The sequence below is a fragment of the Eublepharis macularius genome, chromosome 19 (assembly GCF_028583425.1).
Source record: "Eublepharis macularius isolate TG4126 chromosome 19, MPM_Emac_v1.0, whole genome shotgun sequence".
NCBI lineage: Eukaryota > Metazoa > Chordata > Lepidosauria > Squamata > Eublepharidae > Eublepharis > Eublepharis macularius.
This window is the reverse complement of record NC_072808.1, coordinates 14929672-14939133: the sequence shown is the minus strand read 5'-3', so window position 1 is coordinate 14939133 and position 9462 is coordinate 14929672.

Genomic DNA, 9462 nt, shown 5'->3' with positions numbered 1-9462 from the left:
GTACGTAGATCGGTGTATAAATATGTTTTAACCTGCAAACACCAATGGCCATATACAACAAAATTTCTACCTGTCTATACCTAGATTTGTGCTCATCACCCACTGTAGAAACAGGTAATGAGCACGGTAGCATAGCAAAGTGTCAATAAATAAAATTATGTTAATATAGGCACATATGCAACCATCCTTTGGCTGCCTTCTTTCCTTTTGAGTCCAATCATACCAGATTAAAAATACTTCTTTGAAACCTAGGGGAATAACAAAAGCTGTAATTAGATATGTACGACCCAGAATGCCAAGATCTATACCATTTTATTAATGTTGTATATCCTGCTACAAGGAGAGAGGGGGGCATGTTTCCTAGAGTGGCTGTTCTGTTGTCCAAAAGGCTGTCAATCCTAAAGTAATTATTTTAAGAAACTTGCATAGGGTACATAAAGTGTTACCCTGGGAGTGTTTACTGTCACACTCTCTTTGGTTGAGTAGACAGAGGCGGCAGAGAAGGAAGCCAAACTGGGGAGGCCTAATTGACCCTTCTTAGTACATACCACGTAGGGATCGGCTTTGGAGTACAAACGAATCAAAATTCAAACTAAATACACACCATTCGTTCATACACTTCCTGTTAACTAACACAGGTTGGAAAATTAAGGTTTGGATATAGTGAGGGAAAGTCGTTAAGCCTCCGTATTCTGGCGCCTTGCAGATACCTGACAGTCTCGACACACAATACTTTTGACACGTTCTTCACATATTGGGAGACGTGATGTTAGCTAGAAAGCATAGGTTTAAATGACAAAGCTGGCAGAAATTGCTCCAGAGGGGATGGATTCACTCACAGCTCTCCGCCGCCTCTGGCGTCTCCCCTTCCGAAGCCTTTGCCCTGCTGAGTCTTGGTTAATACAAAGTTTTAAGCAGCGAGGGTGGCAAGGTAAAAGCTCCGGAAGAGGAGACAGTCCAGCATGACATAGGCGGTGGAGGGCTGTAAGAGAATTCGTTCCCTCCAGTGCGATCTCCGCCAGCTCTATCTTTCAAAACTTCGCTTCCTGGCTAACATTGTGTCTCCCAACACTTGACAGACACATGCCCCAGCGTCTCGTGTAGAGAGAGTCTGAGTTTCATGAGGGAAGTGGAGAGAGGAGAGTGAGTCAAAAGATAACGAAAGTGACTGACAGGGACTTTATTTATTATTAGACTCACCATCAAAGAAGACTGTGTTTATATGTTCCCATCCACAGTGTTTCTGCCACTTGTCGTTTGGTTAGGGCGCATTTTCTGGATTGTGTAACTCCTTGCTTGAGTGAATTATTGTACATTCATGAAATTCTGCAAGACAGCCAGTTTCGTGTATTGGTTAAGAGCGCAGGACTCTAATCTGGAGAACCGGGTTTGATTCCCCACTCCTCCACTTGAAGCTAGCTGGGTGACCTTGCGTCAGTCACAGCTTCTAGGAGCTCTCTCAGCCCCACCCATCCCACAGGGTGTTTTGTTGTGGGGATAATAGTAACATACTTTGTAAACTGCTCTGAGTGGATGTTAAGTCATCCTGAAGGGCGATATATAAATCAAATGTTATTATTAAGGTAGGGGAAGGAAGAACTTAATATTTTTTCCATCCAATGTGTTTTCCCAAAGGGCTTTTTTTCAGCCGGAACACAGTGGAACGGCGTTCCGGCACCTCTTGAAAATGGTCACATGGCCAGTGGCTCCACCCCCTGATCTCCAGACAGAGGCACGGAGGGCAATCTAAACTCCCCTCTGTTTGGAGATCAGGGGGCAGGGCCAATGGCCACGTGACCATTTTCGCCAAGGGCGATTCAAACTTTAAAAAACTCTCCCCTTGTTCCAGCTGACCCAAAATGACGTCATTGTGTGGTCTTGCGTTCCACCACTGAGTTCCACCACCTCTTTTCCCAGAAAAAAAAGCCCTGGTTTTCCATATACCAAACCACACACTTTTGCCGTATTTGCAAAAGGGAATATTCTTTCCTCGAAATAAATTGTTCAGATGATCGCCTATATCAAGTGCAATGGCTGCTAGTCTTCTTGACCACAGCCTTTCCCCACTGCAATACTGTGCATGCACACCGGTGTATGTATCCGCAGTAGACTAACAGTGTAGTGCTAAGCAGAGTTACACAATTCTGTGTCCATGGAAGTCAATAAGTTTAGAAGAACATAACGTTGCTTAGGACTGCATAATTCGCTTCCTGATTAGCCAAATAGGTTCATACACAAGTACTGTGCACATGTGCATGCGCACATGTGTGGGTTATACTGACTCCACTGTAACTCGCTCAGCGTCTCAAACTTTGTCTCTGTCTGGGGATGGACGACATGAACCCATCCATTTTGCTGTGCTAAGAAGCCTCACTGATTTGCCTCTGGGAACAGAGATTTTGCCTCTTGCTTTTTGCCTTTTGCCAACTTTGGAAACCAACTTCTGCTTCTATATTGGTATGTAATAGTTAGAGCAAATAAAGCTATAGGTTTTGTTTGATCCTCACATTCTGTCTTGTATATTTTAATGTGGCTGTGCACCTTAATAAATAATTATATTTTGTGTGTGGGTGTGTAACTTTGGGGGTCTCACCCACCAAAGAAATCAGCTCTAATGTAGAACTTCTCCAAGGGCATCTTGCCTATGTGAAGCCACAGAGAGATAGACGTCCAAGAGACCAACTGAGCCAAAAACGAGTGGGGAAAAAAGAGTCAGCCACAGAAGGGTTTTGTTGAAAAATAAATTTATTTACAGGGCAGGATCCCAGAGAGATTCATCATAAAAAATAAAACAGGATCCAAGCCCCAGTGCAGAGGTAACCAGAGAGGGACAGATGCCCATCACCCCTGACTCAGAGGCCACAACCAAACCAACATTGGAGAAGACCAGGGACAAGGAATCTGCAATAGATCTACTTCAGCATCTTGCGGGAACCACCTGAGGAGGAGGTGTGATCTCCAGCATAGAATCTACTTCAGGCAACAGTGTCGAATCCCTGGATTTTGCCCTGTTCCTTCCATGTGTCTCAACCAATCCCTGCCAAATTGGTGCTTTACAGGACCCCGAGTGCCGCTGAGATAGAAAGAGAAATCCTGAACAGCACAGACCCATCAAAACTGGCAAAGTTCCCAAAATACAAAGGGAGGCGTGTTCAAGCGAGGAAGGCAAAGGCGGAGCCTGCAGCGTGCTCATCTACAGAGAGAGGCTAAATACTGTAGAATGTTCCCTTCTTACAAATTCGGTGCCCTTGAGATCAGGGAAGCCAAATCCCGAACGCACAGTCTAGACGGCAGGCAGCAGTTGGGTCTGGAGGCGAGAGAATCAGACTCAAATACATATATAATATAGAAATCGTATTGGATTTTAAAAACTTGATCTAACATTGTTTTAAGATAGCGTCTCATTTGTCTTTCATGAAACGACTTCTTTCACAGTAAAGAAACTCAGATAACATTTCAGGGGGTGAGGAAGAAGTGACAATTGAGTGGTTTTTCCCTATAAGCCTCCTGATGGGTTTTTTTGTGTATTTTTTCAGGGTGCTGTAAGCACACCTTCTGCATGAAGCAAGCGACTTGACACAGCTGCCCCCCTTTATCCTCAGAAATGATCATAAGATAAATTCAGCATGGGCTGATCTTGCTTTTTTTCTACTCCAGCCACTCTCTAAGACCAACTGAGCATTTTCTTGGAAGTAGGCTGTCAAGAAAAAGCAGAAAGGGAACGCTTGAGAGCTTTTCTTGCTGGCTGCTTTGCAACCACAAATGCCCATCTGGCCAGAGATTCAGGGCCGTACAGAACGCAACACCCAGGGAGCCATCGTAAGCAGGTCTACTCAAAAGTAAGTGTTTGTAGAATCGCAGTCTTGGTCACATGTAGCCCCCCCCCTTTTTTTAATGTAGCCACAGAAATGGGAAAGGAATATCCACACAAGAGTAGGGAGATTTTGGACCCCTCTAGCAAGTTTCCGATTAAAATAATCTCCCAACCTGCTTTCTGCCCTCCAGGGAAAAGCTGTGTTATTGCCCTGAGGGGGCCATAAGCAAATGGAGATAATTTTTGAACAGATAACCTAGAAGAGGAGGAAAGGTTCTGTCCCCCTCTCCCTTTCCCGTTCCAGCCTTCCTTTGAAGATTGCAGCCTCCCGGGTTACATTAAATAATAATAACATTCGATTTATATACCACCCTTCAAGACAACTTAATGCCCACTCAGAGCGGTTTACAAAGGATGTCATTATTATCCCCACTACTATCACCCTTTGAGGTGGGCGGGGCTGAGAGAGCTCTGAAAGAGCTGTGGATGACCCAAGATCACCCAGCCGGCTTCAAGCGGAGGAGTGGGGAATCAAACCCGGCTCTCCAGGGCCGTTTCCACACAGCTTACCTTGTTCCGGAAAACAGCGAAATCTCGCACGAAATCGCACGAGAAGATGCTGTTACAAGACAAGACAGAAGATGCTGTTATCGCGCAAGAAGATGCAATAACAGCATCTTCTCATGAGATTTCGCTGTTTTCCGGGACAAGGTAAGCCGTGTGGAAACGGCCCAGATTAAAGTCCCGTGCTCTTAACCACTACACCAAACTGGCTCTAAACAGACAATCCTATCCTAGTCCCCCCACCCCCGGCCAAAAAAACCCTCCACACCTGGGTGCCATGTACAGGGAGTGGGGGGGAACAAGCTTCCCCCACAAGCGTCAGAACTTACTTGGGCAGACTTTCAGGGGTTAAGCACAGACATCTCAATCTATAATAACTTCTATTTTAACAGCTATTTTATTGTGCTGGTTTTATCTTTAGCAGGTTGCTGTTTTATAATATAATCGCTTATATTCCAATCCCTGAAGGATGAAGGCAAAATAAGAACCAAAGTACAATAAGTGAAGAAATACTGGGGGGGGGGGGGGACGACGACTTGTGTATTCATTCATAAAAATCAAATGGTTAAGACTTCTTTTTTCAAGCTTTTCATGTCACAGGTGGGTTGTATGTTTGCACAATTCCCTATGAAGAATATCCTGCATGTAAACTTCTGGCATATGGGAGAGAAAGGGAAACCTGTTTTTCTCCCTGGTATGCTAGCTGTCTATATGCAGAGAGGTTTGTTTCAAACACACATACCCATGATACATATCAGCTTTACTCCTTTCTACTGTACAAACAAGCTTTTCTTATTAGAAGTCTAACAGTGAAATCCTAAACAGAGTTACTCCAGTCTAAGCCCATTGATTTCAGTGGGCTTAGACTGGAGTAACGATTTCACTGTTAAGTCTCCAGAGCTGTTGACTGAAGGGCTTACTTTAAAACTTGCTTGCTGTCCCTACAAGACTCAAACTATTCTCACATAGAAAACAGCAAGAGTCCAGTAGCACCTGTAAGACTAATAAAATTTGTGGTAGGGTACGAGCTTTCGGGAGTCACAGCTCACTTCTTCAGATATCTTCACACATGGCTTATTCATTACCTATCTCAGTTCTGTTACTGGCGGTTAAAGCACCGGTCAACCTGGCAATGTTGTAATTACTGCTGGGTTCCAAAATGATGGAATGCAATCCTGCCCTTAAGTCACAGCTGACTTATGGCGACCCCCCCCCCCCCGGGTGGGGTTTTCATGGCAAGAGACTCAGAGCAGAACTACAAGTGACAAAAGGCACAGGTTGGACACTTGTCAGCTTCCCTCAAGTTTTGATGGGAAATGTAGGCGTCCTGGTCTTGCAGCTTGGCTCTCCGACTGCTGTCCAATGGACTTTTCAACTGTCACTTGTCCAACATTCCGCCAAGCTGCCTACATTTCCCATCAAAACTTGAGGGAAGCTGACAAGTGTCCAACCTGTGCCTTTTGTCACTTGTAGTTCTGCTCTCACAGAGGTGGTTTGCCATTGCCTGCAACCCTGGTCTTCATTGGAGGTCTCCCCTCCAATTATGAACCAAGGCCAACCCTGCTTAGCTTCTGAGATCTGATAAAATGGGCTCTCCTGGGCTGTACAGGTCAGGGCACCACGGTACCAGTTCAGACTCAGAGGCCCAGCGGAGAACTTCTCACCATAGCCCCTGCAGGTCAATTCTATGCAGAGCTTGAAGTGCCCACACCCATGGTTTTCAATGGGCTTCAATATACCAACCTCTGCAAAGCATTAGTGCTAAGAGGCTACAAGGTGCCCCGGAAAGATCTGAAGCCGGCCGAGGTGACAAATAAAAGTAAAGGAATTTGGCAACGCTGATCCAAGTGAGCGGCCCTCAATTTACATGTCGATCAAACACAAGAAGGTAACACATTCCAGAAAACCGGTATGTGATCTGTTACAGACCTTTATTCTACAATCTCTCTTTCTTTTTGCCATTTCCTCTTGAACATGCCACCGCGTGGGAGGGGATCCCTTTTGCCACGTGAGTCCGCACTAATATATGGCTACAAAAACAGTTTCACTCTAGCGCAAAAGTTTTTTAAAAGCTGCGCAAGTCGAAGGAAAAAAAACAAAACATAGGACAGCCGCGGCGTTGCTCTCCCAAGTCCCCCAGGGACTTTCAAACAATCAACCCTGAAGTTATGAGCATCAGGAGGGAGTGTGCAATAGAGGCCGTTGGTCCTAGGCAAAGAGTTTATAAAGCTACTCTGCTTGGTGCTCTCAATAAAACTGGGACAAGCCCATGGGCACCTGCATGAGAAAAAGAGGCTCAGGTGGGCCAATTCACACGTTACAAAGTCCTCGAGGGCCACCACAAGGACATGGGATCCAACCGGCACTGAGAGATCCACCATGGAGAACTTAATTCTCAGGCATACACCAGCCCAACTGGACTCGCTGGGAAGAAGGGGCTTCAGCCTCCCCCTTGCACCGTTTTCCTGACCTCGAAGAGACTCTGAGTGTCTCTAGACGAGACATCTTATACGAGGAAGCTCAAGTGAAGAGAGACGCAATGTTAGCCCGGAAACGTAGGAGATAGAGCAGAAGGCTTTGTCATTTTCAGGAAGATGGCTCTTCAGAGGGTTTGTTAATTTCCCCTTCCCCCTTCTCCTCCCGGAAGGCTGTGTTAATTTCCCCTCCAAGGAGTGATCTCCTGCCTCTTTGCAGAGAGGTGAAAATGACGAAGCCTTCTGCTCCATCTCCTACGTTTCCTGGCTGACATTGTGCCTCTCTTCACTTCAGCATCCTCGTGGAAGACATCTTGTCTATAGAGACTCCCAGAGAGCTGCTATTTGCCCTGTTGGAGAATCATATCCATAGACATCAGGACAGTTGAGTTTCCCCAAAAGGGCATGTCGAAGCTTCCCAGGGACATCTCACGGAGCAGACTGAAACCTCACCTCCTCATTCTGTGGTCCAGTTCCAGATGGGGTCTGGTATGTGCCTGGGCCTTACCTTCCCAGAGGAGAACTCCCACAACCTGTCTGTTGAAAGTTCATGTAGGGGGACATGTGTAACGTGTGATTCGACCCTTCGGTGTGGTGAGCCAGTGAGGCGAACGCAACCAGGCTCAAATGGTTTAAGCGTTGAGTAGGCTTCCGCATGGCTTGACCCGAGGCCAATCATGGCTTGCATGACCTACTCATTGTTTTGCATATGGCATACTCAAAGTGTACCCATATTTCACTGACAGTTTACACAAGAATGATAATTTGTGTTCTGTTGATTGTTGACTCATGGCTTACTTATGGTTTGCATGTCGGATGGCTAGAGCTTTAAGCCACAAGTTATATATGAAAATTACACTGCAAATCCGTTGTTTACAAACACGAACTCTGTCATGATGTACTAGTGAGTTACACGAAGTTTTGGCACAGTTTACTCTTCCTGCGTTCACATTGAGCGAATGGATTCCATATCGACTGCATGTGTACATCGGGCTCAGCCACACAATGTATTCTTGTTCCCATTTCGCTCCAAATTCTATCCATGGCTTATGCACAGCGCAGTCTAAAAGCACGACTTACTTTATACACAAATCACACACGATTTACACAATTTGACCATAGTAATACTCATGGTTTGTACCTGATTGGTTTGCAGATTGCTGTCGACACAAATGACCTAATCTATTAAATAAATCTGTAACCCACCCCTTGTAAAGCACTTAAGATTTCTCCCAGTCGTAGGCAATATGGAAGTGCAAAAAAGTATAATAGTTATTACTATTAAATGCTACACACAGGGATGATTAAAAGTCACCATGTCTTTGTGGGTAAAATTGCTTGCTTTTTGAAGCACAGAACACACCAAACCACTTAACGATTGCTTAGCAACGCTGTTGGGCCAAGTCTTCAACCAGTTGTCTGAGCTCTATGCCCTCCTGCCGTCACACAAATCCAGTGCCTCTAGCTCATGTCCACATAACGATAAGAAACAGATTCAAGCCCACCAGCTGCTAAAGAGTTAAAGGAATGCAGGGCCGTTTCCACACGGCTTACCTTGTTCCAGAAAACAGCGAAATCTTGCACGAAATTGTGCGAGAAGACACTGAAATTGCGCGAGAAGACGCTGTTATTGTGCGAGAAGACGCGATTAACAGCATCTTCGCACGAGATTTCGCTGTTTTCCGGAACAAGGTAAGCCGTGTGGAAACGGCCCAGCTCTCCGATCTTGATTACTTCTGAATTAGATGTGTGCGAACTGGGGCCTGACTAGATGTAATGGTGGCCGATCCATTTTTTTGATCTAGATCTGCCCAATCAAATAAGAGAGCAGGATGGGTGAGAGGGCTGTAGCAAACCAAAGGCCCAGGGTTACAACTGATCTCCAGGCCACAGAGATCAGTTTCCCCTGGAGGAAACGGCTGCTTTAGAGAGTGTATTCTCCACTGACATCTTTCTCCTCCCCAAACCTCGTCCCACTCCCACGTCTCCGGTAATTTCGCAGACAAGTGGGCATCCCTAGTGGGTGAGATGGGTGTTAAACTGCCTCCTTCCTGTGGCTTCCTCCCCTTAGGCTGTCCTCCGATGTGATTTTTCTTCTCCCAGCTGGGTTCACTGTAGGCATCAGAGCTGCGCTGCAGGGAAGACAAATCACCTCGGGGGACAGACTGCACGAATTGTTAGGTCATAGGTAGAATCCAGCCACTCACCTTCCATAGGATCGGGGCAGACCTGAGTTTAAAAACCTGCACCTGCCACAGACTCATCTAGTTCAAAAACGATCCTTCTTCATGTTCCCCTTTTTGCTGATATGTCTTGCGTCACCCGAGCGCAGAACTCACCCCCCTCCAAAAAAATCTTTCCTTTAAGCCTCTTAAATCAGTGGTTTTCTATTTCTCTGCTCACAAGGAACACCTTCCACAAGGAGTTATTAGCTGACCATCTGCCATGAAATCCCTGAATTCGAGAGCATTTTCTAGGGCATCCTCTCAGTTCATCCACCATGCTACCCAGGCATACTGGACTTCCCAGTTGCTCCATATCAAGTAAAAGTACATCTGTGAACATGTTCAAGATTTCCCTAGAACTGGAGTTAAAGTAACGGCAAGCTCT